This window comes from Rutidosis leptorrhynchoides, chromosome 2 (assembly GCF_046630445.1).
Source record: "Rutidosis leptorrhynchoides isolate AG116_Rl617_1_P2 chromosome 2, CSIRO_AGI_Rlap_v1, whole genome shotgun sequence".
Lineage (NCBI taxonomy): Eukaryota > Viridiplantae > Streptophyta > Magnoliopsida > Asterales > Asteraceae > Rutidosis > Rutidosis leptorrhynchoides.
In genome coordinates this window covers 199,907,632-199,924,202 of record NC_092334.1, presented here as the reverse complement: position 1 = coordinate 199,924,202, position 16,571 = coordinate 199,907,632, and positions in this window count along the sequence as shown.

The window sequence follows — 16,571 nt, the reverse complement described above, 5'->3', positions numbered from 1 at the left end:
TTCTGAATTTTTATTTTTTTTAGGTTTTACGAGATGAAGACTTCCTGTGAATTAAACCATGGTCTAATGCTACACGCTTTGATCACTAAACGTAATAATGACACCCTTCCAAGTGAAATAGTATCATTAATCAGAGGTAAATTGGACGGAGTAAGAAAAGAATCCAGGAATGAAAATAATAAGTTACAGTTTGGTAAAGGAAAATCAAAATCCGCATCAAAAAGAAGTGCTTGACACCTTGAAAGATGTCACAAATGCGGAAAATGGTCACACGAAGGAAAATGTTCGACGAATCAGACATATTCCAATACCGAATTTGTTACTTTATGCAGAGATGGACCGTTCATATGTTTAGAAGAAAAAACGTTGAATGCTCGAGGTTACGCCTATGTAGCTATGGAAAACCAATTAGTCCGACTATCTTATGAGTGGGCTAGAGCATATCACTAAGAAATCTATCTCACAGGTAAGTATGTACAGTTTTCATTTTTATTTTTATTTTTAACCTTTTGATAATAAACGCTAAATTGTTCGCTATAAAGTATTAAATTGATATTCAATAAAATTAGGTCTTGCAACCGAAATTATTGATATCATACAAAAATTTATTACATCACTGCGAAATTTACCTTTTATTCTTAAGGTATAAATATCTTTAATCAATCAACCCAAAATATTTCAAAAATTCGTCATGAGTTAAACTAGGTTATGTAACTGAAATTACTTTACCGAAAAGAGGGGCGTATATTTTTGATAATATTTGATTGATTAAAGTGGGATAAAATACCAAAAAGATTTTTAATTTTATTTTTACTTTGTTTTTAAAATTAATATATAAATATTAAATTAATATTGTAAACTTCTTTAAAATTGTAAATATTTGGAAAATTAATATTTTTAATATAAGTTTGTATGTATAAAAACAAAAATATAATATAAGTTTAGTGTGAATTTTTAAATTTTATTAATATGAATTTTTAATTTTATGCATCTTAAATTTAAGTTTGGTGTGAATTTAAAAACAAAAATTTACTTTATTTTGTTAAGTTAAAAATTTGATTTTTAAAATTTGTCGTGAGTTGAAGACTAGGTCGTTGAACCGAAATTGCTTTACCCGAGGGTGGGACGGGAACTTTTATTATTATTATTTTTAATCTTATTGAATTAAAGTATGCCAAAAACATTTAAAAACTCAAAAATCTTTACTTTTAAAACCGCGCTTAAAAATTGACAAATTTTAAAATTTTGTCGAGGGACGGACTAGGACAATGATCCGAAACGCCCTCGTCCTAAAAAGAAACAAAATTTTAATTTTTATTTAATTATATGTTTTATTAGTTATAAGGTTTTTATATAAAAAAAAAGCAAAAACACTGTACCCGGACCCCCATGCGATCGCATGGGTTTTTAACTCCAACTCCATGCGATCGCATGGAGCTGGAAAACAGGCCAGATAGAAAAGGGCAGCGAGTCTGCTCTTCACCATAAACACACACACATATACGAACATACACAAATATCCACCCCAAAATTCACTATTTTAACACCAAAATCAGTCAAATTTTTCGCTCTAATCATGAAATTGTTCAGAAGTTTTTCAAAGAAGGTAAAAATTACACCCCTAAACTCATAAATTTTCTAGTTTTTGTGATAATTACCAATATTTTACCTAATGCAATTTTGTTAATTTCTAGTGTAATTAGTGATAAATTGTTAGTATTTTATGCATGTATAACCTAGATTGATGCTATTTAACATGATTTAAAGCCAAAAACTTCAAAATTTTTAGAAATATAGGGTTTGTGTTATTGAGCAATTTGGGGCTTTTTGATATAAACAAGTTATGGCCGATTTTTGTCATGAATTATTGCTAAATTAAGTAGTGTAACATGTTTAGGTAGTTAAATGATCCAAACATTGATCCTAAACATGATTTTTGAAAATTAAAGTGGACTTTTTAGGTGCAAAATTCATGAACTTCATTAATTTGATATATTTGCCATTTGAGACTTGTTTAATTATTAGTAATGACTATTTTGACATGTTATTTGAGTTAAATGCTTATGAACTTTGTATACATTTTCATATGTGCTTATTTGAAAAAGTATAGAATTGTAAAAAAATGTGAAAATGTGTATAAGTTTAATTTTGATTTAACATGTTATTGTGATTGTTTTAAGTTGTTATTTTGCTAACACTAATACATATTTGGATGCACAAACTTTGTGTTTAATGTGTTTTGCAGAAAGCCGATACTGGAGGTTCATCATCATCATCATCATCATCATCATCTAGACAACCCGCTCCAGCTCCAGAACCAGAACCAGAAATGCAATATGAACCTGAACCAGAACAACAACAGGAACAACAACATCAGCCTGATCAACATGTACCTTATTATGATCCGCTACAGTTTGTTAATGAATTCATAGTATTTCCGATGAATCCACCTGTAGAATACCCAATGATTTCTGAACACATGTTGCATCCTAATCTGAGATTCGATAGACGATGGAGAGATTACCCGGCATATCAAAGTAATAAATTTAAATTGGTAACAAAAGAGGTAGAGGTGCCGAGGGTAATTGATTGGAATCCTTTGGAAACGGTCCATTTAGCTGACCATGTTAGATAGCATTTGATTCAAAGGTATGACAGTTCTTCTTTTACAGATTGGGAACGTCTTTTCACCATTCGTAGACCTGTATATAAGGAATGGTGTGTTGAGCTGATGAGTACTATAGCGTTAAATGTAGATGTAGATAGGTTAGATGATAGAAGTTTTCTTAGATTTATCCTTGGCAGTAGGATGTACAGAATGTCCATGATGGACATGGCCAGGGCATTACAGATTTACACTCCTAGTGAATTCCTACTACCCGATTGTATGAATTTGATTTATCGTGGTTAAAGGGTAGATAGGAATTTTGATGCGAACGCCGTTTGGAGGCGTATGTCAAACTATAATGTTTTTACAATGGAAGGAAAACACTCCTACTTACATATTAACAAAGCCGAGCTTCGTGTAATTCATAGATTTTTAGCTAACTCGATTACACAGAGAGGTCACAATAAGGAGAAAATGACCTTACATGATTTATTTTACCTAAAGTGTATTCGAGACCCGAGAAGCTTTGTTAATATCCCTTACTGTGTTGGTTTTTATTTATCTAAAATGGTAGAAGGAATGCAGGATGGGAGTATAATAGGAGGAGGTATTTTTGTTACTCTCATTGGAGAGTATTTAGGTGTTGATAGGAACCAAGGGGTCCATTACAGGTTTGTAGAGAACAGGATGAGACCATAGGATTGCGGGTTTATGCGGGTGCTAAGTTATTGAAGAGTAGACGCAACCAGGCAGTTCCCTATGAAGGTAATCATCCTCAGGTAGAGAGAGGCTCAGATGAGGAAATGGAGGAAGCGGAAGACATTAGGGATGTCTTCCGAGATGCTATTCTTGACGTCCACGTTCGTATAGATGAGGAAGAAATGACGAACGCTGCCAGACATAGTATGTATGAGTAGTGGAACTCCAAGCGAGTATACGAGGATTATAGGCAAAGCCAACACGATAGCTGGTTAGTTCATCAGCACCAAATCATGAGCCAGCTATCACATCAGGTACCAAATAATTACGTGCCTACTTGACCTGCTCATTTTCCGCCACACAACCCCGACATCCGACCACCCTTTAACCGGTATGACTATAACCAAGCCTATCAGAACACCTATAACCAACAATGGAACCCACCTGACGAGATGAACTGGAACCCCTATCCAGACTGATTTGGTTCCATTGGTTATTTTTATGATTTTTATGTTTTTATCTTTTTACTTATTCATGTTTAAACTTATGTTATTGGATATATTTGTGTAATTTTATCATTTTTATTAATATTATGTACTAATATTTCCCATTTAGGATTTGAAAGTTTGAAAGTGGAATTTTAAGTCCCATTTCAAATTACCATGCATGTTTATATTTGTATTGTATGTATATTGTCAATTGTACAAAACAGGGTAAAACAGCGCATTTTTAAAGACTGGCATTAAGTTCAGCAAAAGCTACTAATTTTGACGACAAGATAAAAAATAAATGTGATGTAACAACAAGACGGAATGAACAAATGATGTGCACCATTTATCATTCAGCAAACAAACGCCAATATGTTTGGAAACTTTGGTAAAATTTAATTATTTTTCTACGCTAATCACCCTCAATAATTTAAATTGTTACTGATTTCTTGCAAATGAGGGCATTGCAAGATCTTAAGTGTGGGAAGGAGTTAAATTCTTTCGGATTTTTAAAATTTTTAACTTATACACTTGGTTACCATTAAAAATACTAGTAATGCAGTAGTTGTATTAGAATCTAGTGCTCTCTGATAATAAAGAACATCCCTAGTCTTATATACTGACTACCCAATTCTAGTAAAATTTTTCAAAATTTTCAATTAAATGAACTCAAAATCATGTTTATACATATTTATGAACGATAAAACTAGGTGTTAACACCGAAATTATTGTTACCTCGGAAAGGACATAAATTGAGAAACAAACTAAAATGTTAGAATTCATTTAAAATGGAATAGAGGACAATAAAAAGGCAAATAAAAGAAAATAAAAGCCAAGTGTGGGAAAAATTTACCAAGATATTTTAAACATATATCACATATTTCTGTAACAAATAATTGAAGATACTTTTGCTTTGGACTAAACTAAAAAGTTTTACCCGATTTACTGTAAGAAAGATGGATCTACACGATGAATCAATTCCATCATTAAAAGGAAGTAAAGTCTTTCGAAAAAGAAACGCGCTTCTTGATTTAGGTCATGAAGTTGTCGTCCAGACCAGCTGTAGGTTGACGAAAAATCTAGAAAAGTCATCTCTAAAATCAGCAGGAAATCCACGGACCTCAGCATCAAACAGGGTCGCCAAGTGGTCAGACTTATCCTAACCATGAGAGGATCTGTCTTGTAAAATAGGGAGGACGTCGTGCAAATTAGCTGGATAAGACTAATGAATCAGATCCCTAGAAAGGATAATCTCCTTAAAGATAAAAAATCAGCTTTTAAGACTGATATTACTCAATCCTAGAGATTGACCTTAAAGATTGAGAATTAAAAACTCATGGAATTCGATGATATCTAAACTCGAGCTTGAACGAGAAAATATTTTGATCAAAATTGCAAACCGATTTGTTTTCTGAAAACCTATTTTCAATGCGTTTATTACCATTGAACGTAAAATCCTAGGAATTCACCTGGAATTCATTAGGTCACCTGAACCAAATCGGGTGTCAACTGTAAGAACGGTGGTTGCATAGCATGGTCAAAGACAGGACCTTGTGCCAGACCGAAGAAAAATTATAAGGGTGAGCTTTACTATTGCTCCTACCAAGGATAGTAATTGCATCCGACACGTTATAGACCATAATTAAAAGCATGTCAGGGGACATTGCCTTAACAGTTGCTTGTTCAACACTTTCCTTTACAACCGGACGGTAGTTTACCGAAAGGTAATATACGGAGCAAGTATACTGGACGTGTGCTTTCCAAATACAAGGTTAGCAAGTGGGTGACACAAAACCATAAGTTTTGAGCTAAAATTTTGAAATCTGAAACCCACAAAACCCACAATAATAATTTGCAAACACCGGTGAAGGGTTATTCCGGAAAACTTATCTAGGGTAAAAGCTAGATTTATTTTCAAAAGATCAAATGTTTTCATAAAGATCCAATTTCCTTAATGGATCTAAACTTTTATAATCATGTGGGACTGTAAACCACATCGTTACTATCATTGTTTATACCGCCGTATAGAAATCACTGATGTACAAAGTGTGAAGAATAAAGAAGTAATTCTAGTATATTTCAAGACTATATTGCTTGAGGACAAGCAACGCTCAAGTGTGAGAATATTTGATAATGCTAAAAACGAACATATATTTCATAGCATTATCCCTCGAGAAAGACAAGCTTTTAGTTGCAATTGTTCTATTTACAAGTGATATTCGTTTAAATAATAAAAGGTGAAGACAAAAGACAGATTCGACGAATTGAAGACGCAAAAGACCAAAAAGCTCAAAAGTACAAAATACAATCAAAGTGGTTCCAATTAGTGATAAGAAACGTCTCAAAATTACAAGAGTACAAGAAGCAAAAGGCAAAGTACAAGATATTAAATTATACGCAAGGACGTTCGAAAATCCGGAACCGGGACTAAAGTCAACTCTCAACGCTCGACGCAACGGACTAAAAATTACAAGTCAACTATGCACATAAATATAATATAATATATAAATAATTTAATTCTTAAAATTATTTATATATTATATATATTTAATAAAACCGTCGCCAGAAGAAAACAACAACATGTGAGTTCTCCCAGCTGGCCATGCGATCACATAGCCAGGAAGAAGAAAGTCCATGCGATCGCATGGCCCCAATATGCTGGCCACATCTATAAATTTCGCAGTTTTCAGCCGAACTTAAATCATCTTTTTCTTTCTCTCTATCATACGATATATATATATATATATATATATATATATATATATATATATATATATATATATATATATATATATATATATATATATATATATATATATATATATATATATATATTATAATTTTAATTTTAATTTTAATTTCTAATAATAAGGGTATGTTAGCGAATGTTGTAAGGGTGTAAGTCAAAATTCTGTCCGTGTAACGCTACGCTATTTTTAATCATTGTAAGTTATGTTCAACCTTTTTACATTAATGTCTCGTAGCTAAGTTATTATTATGTTTATTTAAAACGAAGTAATCATGATGTTGGGCTAAATATTTAAATTTGGGTAATTGGGCTTTGTACCATAATTGGGGTTTGGACAAAAGAACGACACTTGTAGAAATTAAACTATGGGCTATTAATGGACTTTATATTTGTTTAACTAAATGATAGTTTGTTAATTTTAATATAAAGGTTTACAATTGGATGTACCTATAAATAACCATATACACTCGATCGGACACGATGGGCGGGATATTTATATGTACGAATAATCGTTCATTTAACCGGACACGGGAATGGATTAATAGTCTATGGAATTATTAAAATAGGGGTGAAATTATGTACAAGGACACTTGGCATAATTGATAACAAAGTATTAAAACCTTGGGTTACACGCAGTCGATAACCTGGTGTAATTATTAAACAAAGTATTAAAACCTTGTTACAGTTTAAGTCCCCAATTAGTTGGAATATTTGACTTCGGGTATAAGGATAATTTGATGAGGACACTCGCACTTTATCTTTATGACTAATGGACTGTTATGGACAAAAACCAGACGGACATATTAAATAATCCAGGACAAAGGACAATTAACCCATGGGAATAAACTAAAATCAACACGTCAAACATCATGATTACGAAAGTTTAAATAAGCATAATTCCTTTATTTTCATATTTAATTGCACTTTTAATTATCGCACTTTTATTTATTATCATTGTATTTAATTGCACTTCCAATTATTGTACTTTTTAATTATCGCAATTTTATTTTATCGCAATTTCATTATCGTTATTTACTTTACGTTTTAAATTAAGTTGTATTTATTTTTAATATTTTACATTAGGTTTTAACTGCGACTAAAAGTTTTGAAATCGACAAACTGGTCATTAAACGTTAAAAACCTCCTTTTTATAATAATAATATTACTTATATATATATTTGTATTTTTATAAATTAAAACTAATATAGCGTTAAGCTTGTTTAAGTGTATCCCTGTGAAACGAATCGGACTAACTAAAAACTACACTACTGTACGATTAGGTACACTGCCTATAAGTGTTGTTGCAAGGTTTAGGTATATCCATTCTATAAATAAATAAATATCTTGTGTAAAATTGTATCATATTTAATAGTATTTCGTTGTAAAAATAATACTATTTCCTAGTACACCTCGCACACATCAGTACCACTTCCTGATTCACTCTCAACAAGGAGTAATCGTTGAGTCATATTCGTAATGCTCTGTACTAACGGTGCGGCCAACGCGTAATCATTTAAATTAAACATCTTGAAAACTTTACCAAAGGGTAAACCGTGCGGTTCAGGTTATCAATCGTACGTGTGATAGTATCAACCGTACGTGTGAAAGTATCAACCGTACGTGTCACAGACTCAAGCGTACGTGTTACTACTTAACCAACAAAACCGAACACAAGTAACAACCGTGCGAGTGACAATCACCCATGTGATTACTCGTACTTGTCACAATCAACCGTTTGATCACTCCTATGATCAGACTGTACTCACTTAACCTCAAAAGGTTATGCTAATCTGTGCATGTGAGTTCACGAGTGACGATCAACCGTGTGGTCAACCGTGCGTGTGATCAAAAAATTTGACCCACTCGTGTGAACTTCTGTTCAGCTCAATTCACCCAAAAACCCTAAAAATTGATGTTAAACCTCAATTTCTTCGTCCAAAAGCTAGATTAGCACTAAACAAACATAAACACACTCTCTAATTACAATTACACACGTAAAAATGATTCCTTTTTAATTAAAATCACTTTTAACTCAAAAACCCAAATAATAAACCCTATTAATCATCAAAAATCACTTGATGATGTTGAAATCACAACCAACACTCTGATACCAATGATGAAACATGACTAGGAACTTCGAGATCAACATGTTTAATTCACACAAAGGCGGAATTAGTGAATCAAACCAATCAAAGTGAATATGGGTAGCTTTTTGGGATTAAATTAGTCAAACCACAACAAGGATTGTGATTAGATTAATGCCTAGAGCTATTATTCACTACCAGGAGTGATTTGGGTTGATAGAGAATCGGATCAGGTGAACCAGATCCGAGTGATTGTGTGTGAGAGAGGCTTAACCTAAAATGAAGAACATAAGACTTTATATACCCCTGCTGTTGACTCACCCGTACGAGTCATCCATCACACCTATGAGTTGGCTTCATCAGCCGTACGGGTGATCACTCACTCGTGTCTTCTCATTCAGGTTATAATTATGACTTAGCTCAGCATCAACCATGCGCATGAGCCTGTCAGCCGTACGAGTGATGCTTCACTCGTACGTCTGACTAAGTCTAACATAGTCAAACATCCGTATCGCGTTCCTTCTGTACCTGTAACCACATACAAACACAGATAGGATAATAACGAGCGATCATGGTATCCCATAAACTGAAGTACTAATCACAAACGTAGGCAAGATGTCTTAGGGACTTACAGAACATGCATCAACAATCTTCATTAACCTTTTCAACTACCGGTTCTTTTTTTATCTTGCTCAGGCTGTGGTCCCTGTGTAGTAGGAATAGAGTCATCAGAAATTACAGGTATTTCAGGTGGTTTGAGTGTAATACCACTTCTTGTGGTAATGGATTTAGCTGTTTTATTTTAGGGGTTAGCATTTGTATCGCTAGGTAGACTCCCCGGTTTTCTTTCACCTATCAACCTTGCTAGGTTGCTCACTTCTTGTTCCAGATTTTGAATAGAAGCTTGTTGATTTCTAAATGCTTGAGCATTTTGTTCATTAGTTTGTTTCTGCGATGTGAAAAATTGAGTTTGAGATTCAACTAGCTTTGACATCATATCTTCTAAATTTGCCTTTTTATCATCGGTTTGTGGTGGTTTATTTGGAAAAATAGGTCTTTGCTGGTTGTAAGTATTATTAGATACTTGTTGATTGCTAGGACCTTGTTGGTTGTTGTATGGAATATTTCGGTTATAATTCTAATTTTGATTGTAGTTTGGTCTTGACGGTTAATAATTATTTTGATAATTATTTCCAGGCCTTTGGTTCATGTATGAAACATTCTCTCTTTGTTCCATTGTTTGTTCAATACTGAGACAATCTTTTATCAAATGTGGTCCTCCACACTGCTCACAAATAATTCGTATTGCGTGAACATCTTTAGTCATCTTTTCCATTCGTCTCTCGAAAGCATCTAACTTTGCGGAAATGGAATCAAAGTCATGGCTAGAATCAGCTCTAGCCGCTTTAGATGAACGAAATATATCTTTTTCTTGAAGCCACTCATGTGAGTGGGAGGCAGTGTTATCAATAATTTTGTAAGCTTCAGTTGCGGTTTTCTTCATATTGGAACCACCAGCTACTGTGTCGATGTCTTTTCGTGTAGCAACGTCGCATCCTTGGTAGAATATTTGCACTATTTGATAAGTGTCAAAACCGTGTTGAGGACATCCTCTCAACAACTTTCCGAATCTTGTCCACGCCTCATATAGAGTTTCATTTGGCTTTTGCGTGAACGTAACAATTTCTCCTTGAAGTCTCACGGCTTTAGATGCCGGAAAAAATCTTTTACGAAATTTCTTAACTAAAACATCCCATGTGTCAATCGCCCCTTCAGGTAACGATTCTAACTAATCTTTGGCTTCTCCATTTAAAGTCCAGGGAAATAACATGAGATAGATCTGTTCATCCTCAACTTCTCTGATTTTGAATAGAGTACAAATCCTAATAAAGGTTCGAAGATGTTCGTTTGGATCTTCTTTTGGTGTACCACTAAATTGGCATTGATTAGTTACCATATGTAGGATTTGTCCTTTGATTTGATAATCTGGTGTATTAATATCTGGTTGAGTAATGGCATGACCTTGGCCCGTGCGTGTAGCTCTCATTCGGTCTTCCATACTTAGAGGTTCCGAATTTTCCATGATTGAATTTGTTGAATCTGAATCACTAGAGGATTCTGATTTAATGGTTTCTTCCTTGACAACCTCTGGATGAGTAATTTGTGGTTCAGGAGGAATGATTAGTGGTTCAGGATCTCTGAATTGTCCTTGAATATCCTCCGGGTTCTCAATTGTGAGGTCGGGTTCAAAAAATAGATTATCGGAAATTTGAATTGGAGTACTTGGTCGACTTGATGATGATTCTAAAGAAAAATCAACGGTGACAATATTGGCTAGATGTCTTGATCGAGTTACAGGAGGTGAACATATAAAAGGTGGTGAACGTTTTGCTCGGCGCATTCACTGAATATCCTATTAGTTATAAAAATAAAAATTATATAAGTTATCAAATTAATAGACTTTTCTGATTTTGCCCACGTTTCGAATAGCCAATAGATGCAGAACGTAGCCAGGACCCTTTAAATCGGAAGCCCACAACTCGCCACTAACAAATCCAACTATTACTACGAACCAGAAAATTTTGGATGTCTATTAATTTAACCGCTTAAAATAATTTTTCGTCGAAATTTAAAGAAAATATAGAAAATTCTATGTCCTAAAAACTAGAGCGTAGAAATGAGAAAGAAAAAGCGCGTCGAAAAATAAGAAGTCGAAAAACAAACCGTCGAAAAATAATAAAAAGAAAGTAAAGCGTCGAAACTTAAAAGTCTAAAAACTAAATATTAAAATTTGCGTCTAAAGGTATTAAAGCTTAAAAGGAAATCTAAACGGAAAACGGTAATTACTTAAAAAGGCACTAAAATAAATAAACGGCGTCGCAAAATTCTAAAATGCCTAAATCATAATTCTAAAGAAAAAGCACTTAAGGGAATTTACGGCAATGCTTAAAGATCTAGAAATATAAAAGAACTACGGCAAAAACTAAGTTTTAAACTAATTACGAACGATAAATATAAAAATTACGAAATAAACGATAAAATTGATATAAATATAAAAAGAAACTAAGTTGATAAAAATACAATTTTATAAAAATATTATTTTTATATTATTATTTATAAAAGTATTAATTTATAAAACTAATTAAAACTAATAGTAACAAATTATAATTAAACTAAACTAAATATATTAAATTAAAACCCTAATTAGGTTTAATAATAATAACCCTAAAATATTAAATAATATTAATAATAATTAACCTAACAGCGTAATAAATGTAGTCTGAGGTTTGACCTGTCAGACAGCTCCGCGACTGCGGTATATTCTGCCCAAAGAAGCTCCGCGACTGCGGAGTTATGCAGTTCAAAATTTGTGCAGACTCAAAACTGGTTTGGCAGTTTCAGTTTATATTTTTTTATATTTTTAATTTTCTGATTTTAATTTATAGAAAATATTATATAATAAAACTTATATTTTAAAAACTTAAATTAGAAATAAATTTATAAACTAAATATTAAAAATATAACTTTTATATATATATATATATATATATATATATATATATATATATATATATATATATATATATATATATTATATATATTATTTTTCTATTTTATATATTTAAAACCTATAAAAAAATATATTTTTACAAAAATAGATTAAAACTTAATAAAAATAATTTTTTATATATATAGCGTTTCGCTTCGGCGTTGTTTCCCCGGAAGCGGCGCCAAAAAAACTTGATGTGTGCGAGAGGTAGTACAAAATAGATTATATTTTACTACGAAATACTATTAAATACGATACAATTTACACAAGTTATTTATTTATTTATAGAATGGGATATACCTAAACCTTGCTACAACACTTATAGGCAGTGTACCTAATCGTAGAGTAGTGTAGTTTTTAGTAAGTCCGGTTCGTTCCACAGGGATACAGCTGAGTTTAACGCTATATTTTTATTAATTATATTTGTATATATATATATATATATATATATATATATATATATATATATATATATATATATATATATATATATATAAAATGACGATAAATAAAAGTGCGATAATTAAAAGTACAATAATTAAAATGACGATAAATAAAATGACGGTAAATAAAAGTACGATGAGATATAAATTAAGAGAATTATGCTTATTTAAACTTCCGTAATCATGATGTTTGATGTGTTGATTTTAATTTGTTACCATGGGTTAATTGTCCTTTGTCCTGGATTATTCGATATGTCCATCTGTTTTTGCCCATAATAGTCCATCGGTCATAATTATAAAGTGCGAGGGTCTTCGCCAAATTAACCTTATACACGAAGTGAAATATTCTAACTAATTGGGGATTTAAACTTTAATAAGTTCTTAATACTTTGTTTAATGATTACACCAGGTTATTGACTGCATGTAATCCAAGGTCTTAATACTTCATTAACAATTATACCAATTACCCTTGAATGTAATCCACCCCTGTTTTAATGAGTCCATTGACTATTAATCCATTCCCGTGTCCAGTCAAATGAACAATTATTAGTATTTATAAATATCCCACCCACCGTACCCAATCAAGTGTATGTGGTTATATATAGATACGTCAAATTGTAACCTTTATATTAAATTAACAAGATATCATTTAACTAATTAAATATAAAGCCCATTATTAGCCCATAGTCCAATTTCCACAAATGTCAGTCTTTTTGTTCAAACCCCAATTATGGTCCAAAGCCCTCTAACCCTGTCTTTAATATTTAGTCTAACATCACGATTACTTCGGCTAAAATAAGCATAATAATAACTTAGCTACGAGACATTAATTTAAAAAGGTTGAACATAACTTACAATGAGTATTTATCGTGTAGTGTTACACGGACAGAATTTCAACTTACAAAACCTTAAAACATTTGCTACGATAACCTTATTATTATTATTAACTTAATATTAAAATTATAATTAAAATATAAATACATATATTTCTTTACAGAAGGAAGAAAGAAAGAAATGGTGTCATATGATCGTCGAATTGCATGTCCTTTTATAGGGGGATTCTGGTCCTGGTGTGCTCCGCGACTGCGGCATTTTTGTTCCTCACAGCTCCGCGACTGCGGAGCTTTGGATTCCAGCTCACACAGATTTTGGCTCCTAGCTTGCCGACGTTTATTTATTTAATATATAAATATAATATATATATAATTTACATAATTAATTATATATTATATTATATTTATGTGCATAGTTGATTTGTAATTTTAGCTCCGTTGAGTCGTACGTTGATAGTTGGTTCATGTCTTGGTTCAGGATTTTCGAACGCCTTTTCGTATAATTTAATATCTTGTACTTTGCGTTTTGCGGCTTGTACTCTTGTCAATATTTATACGTTTCTCGTCAATAATTTGAACCACTTGGATTGTAACTTGTACTTTTTAGCATTTTGGTCATTTGCGTCTTCAAATCGTCGAATCTGTCATTTGTCTTCACCTTTTATTATTTAAACGAATATCACTTGTAAATAGAACAATTGCAACTAAAAGCTTGTCTTTCTTGAAGGATAATGTTATGAAATATATGTTCGTTTTTAGCATTATCACCTTCTCAGATAATTTTCCGATTTTGAGGAAGGCGAGATAGCGGTTGATGGCAATATCGTTAAAGCAGCCTATGATTTTGACGAGACTAACGAACCCGCTTCTTTCAATAAAGATAAAGGTGAGAATGTTTACTTACACCTTTCGCTAGAAAAGGTACAAAAAGCTTTATCTATCTACAAATTCAAGAATAAGATCAAAATTATTTCAATAAGTCCCTTCCAGAACCTTGAAGATATGAGCCTAAAAGCGGATAATGATAGTGTATAGGAGATCAAATCCCGAAACCAAAAACTTCAATTTGATTTCAATGGAAAGGAGTTTCCATCCCTTTATGCTAAAAAGCTAAATTCCATCCATCCAAAAAGTCTTCTCTTTTAAAATCCCATAATTGTCCTAACACAAAATCATCTTCTCCTATTATTGACCAAAATAAAATTCAATGTATTGACTCGGGTTGTCGTAGCTATTGCGATGCCATTCACAAAAGTGGAGGAAAATTCAAAGCCGATAAAGACAAATCCACCTTGCCCACATCCACATCTAAAAAGGGCGTAGTGGTAACAAATCAAAATGGGGCTGAAATTATTGTGAATATTTCACCAATGTTTGACACTGTTAGTGAAATTGTAACAACCCGACTTTTTTCGTTAAGTTTACTCTTAAGTATTTAACGACCGTTAGGTTACAATGAAAATTTTACTTAAGATCCGTCTCCTAGGTTATTCGAAGCAATGAACTATGAATTTATCCGGTTAGAAAAACTGAGACTAAAATCTTTTGATCTTTGAATATCATCATTAAACTAATTAAGTAAATAAATTACAATGTTCACCAGAGTGTATATAATAACAATTAACAAATTAAATAAATTATGTATGTATTTATTTATATAGCCAATATATATATATATATATATATATATATATATATATATATATATATATATATATATATATATATATATATATATAATTAAATAAATTGGCCAAGAGGGAGAAATGAAAGAAAATAAAATAAGTATTTTGTAGAACTTTCTAGATTATCTTGATTTCTAAGTATTACTTGTTCTCTACTCTAAGTTTAACTGTAAAACCATAATCCTAGTCTTATATAAAGGGTGTAGGAAATATAATACCCGAAAATATATTAATACAATATATTCATTATAATAAACAAATCAAATATAATGAAATAGAAATACCTTGAAAAATGTATAATGGAAAGGATATATATCATTTCACGAAGAGCAGCCGAAAGATATTCATGAACAAATGATGAGCCGAGGCCCGTGTTTTTACACGGTTCCCTTAAAACAGATTCGCCGTCTACAGGTCGTCTGTTTCTCAAGGTACAACGGTCGAAGCAGTTATACTGCCGGACTTAACCACATGCCTGAAAATGTTGTCTTGAAAGTTCTTTGTAAGATTAACAATTCCCTTGCTAACCAAATCTTACGTGAACTTTTGTTTGTGTGTGTTTTTTGGTTTCATGAGCCAATTTTCAATTTTATTTAACTAGAGACTACAATCTCTATTTATATATGCCATGAAGAAAACCAAAAAGATGGTGACTTAATGACAATAAAAGTGTCCTTATTATTGAAAAGTTAAAGATATCAAAAGTCACAATAATTTTAAAATTTAACCATATTCTTTAACATTAATTTTAATTCACACATCATATTTAATTGATTTTATAATAAATCAATTAAATTTTTCAACAATCCCCCACATGAATGAAATTGATAACCGAAACAATAATGTTACCAAACTTCTCATTCAACGCAGTTTACTTCAACATCCCCTTGAGCATCGATATATCATTCATTTGCATCCTACTTTGGATATATAACATTATGTTATGCAGCCTTGGCCACTGACTACATAACCACAATCCAAAATCTACGAAAACCTTATTTTCGCTTAAATCTTTCATCAAGAGCGCAACTTAATGTAAATTGATTTCTCAAACACACAAATTTCAACAAGATTTTCAAAAGTTGAACCCTGTATAGGATAGGTAGGTGTTACCCTTTGAACCTTCCCTTATGAAATGCACTTAGTCTCCTAGCTCACAGTAGACGTGATGTCTTTAACTGGTCTGCTATTTGTGTAGACGACAATACACTTCACACAGGATTCTCCCTGACATTGCTAAGTCCTCATAGTCGTGTCCATTATGGTCCTGGAACACTATCCTGGTTCTGCAAGAGCTATTAGGAATTATGCCCCTTTAATACCCTTCGAAGCGACCCCACTTCACTCTCACATAGGTGTTTTTTTAAAGATCTTTATTAGCCTTAAGGTTATATCTTTAAAATCATTAAAAGCCAAAAGCTTATACTCTTAT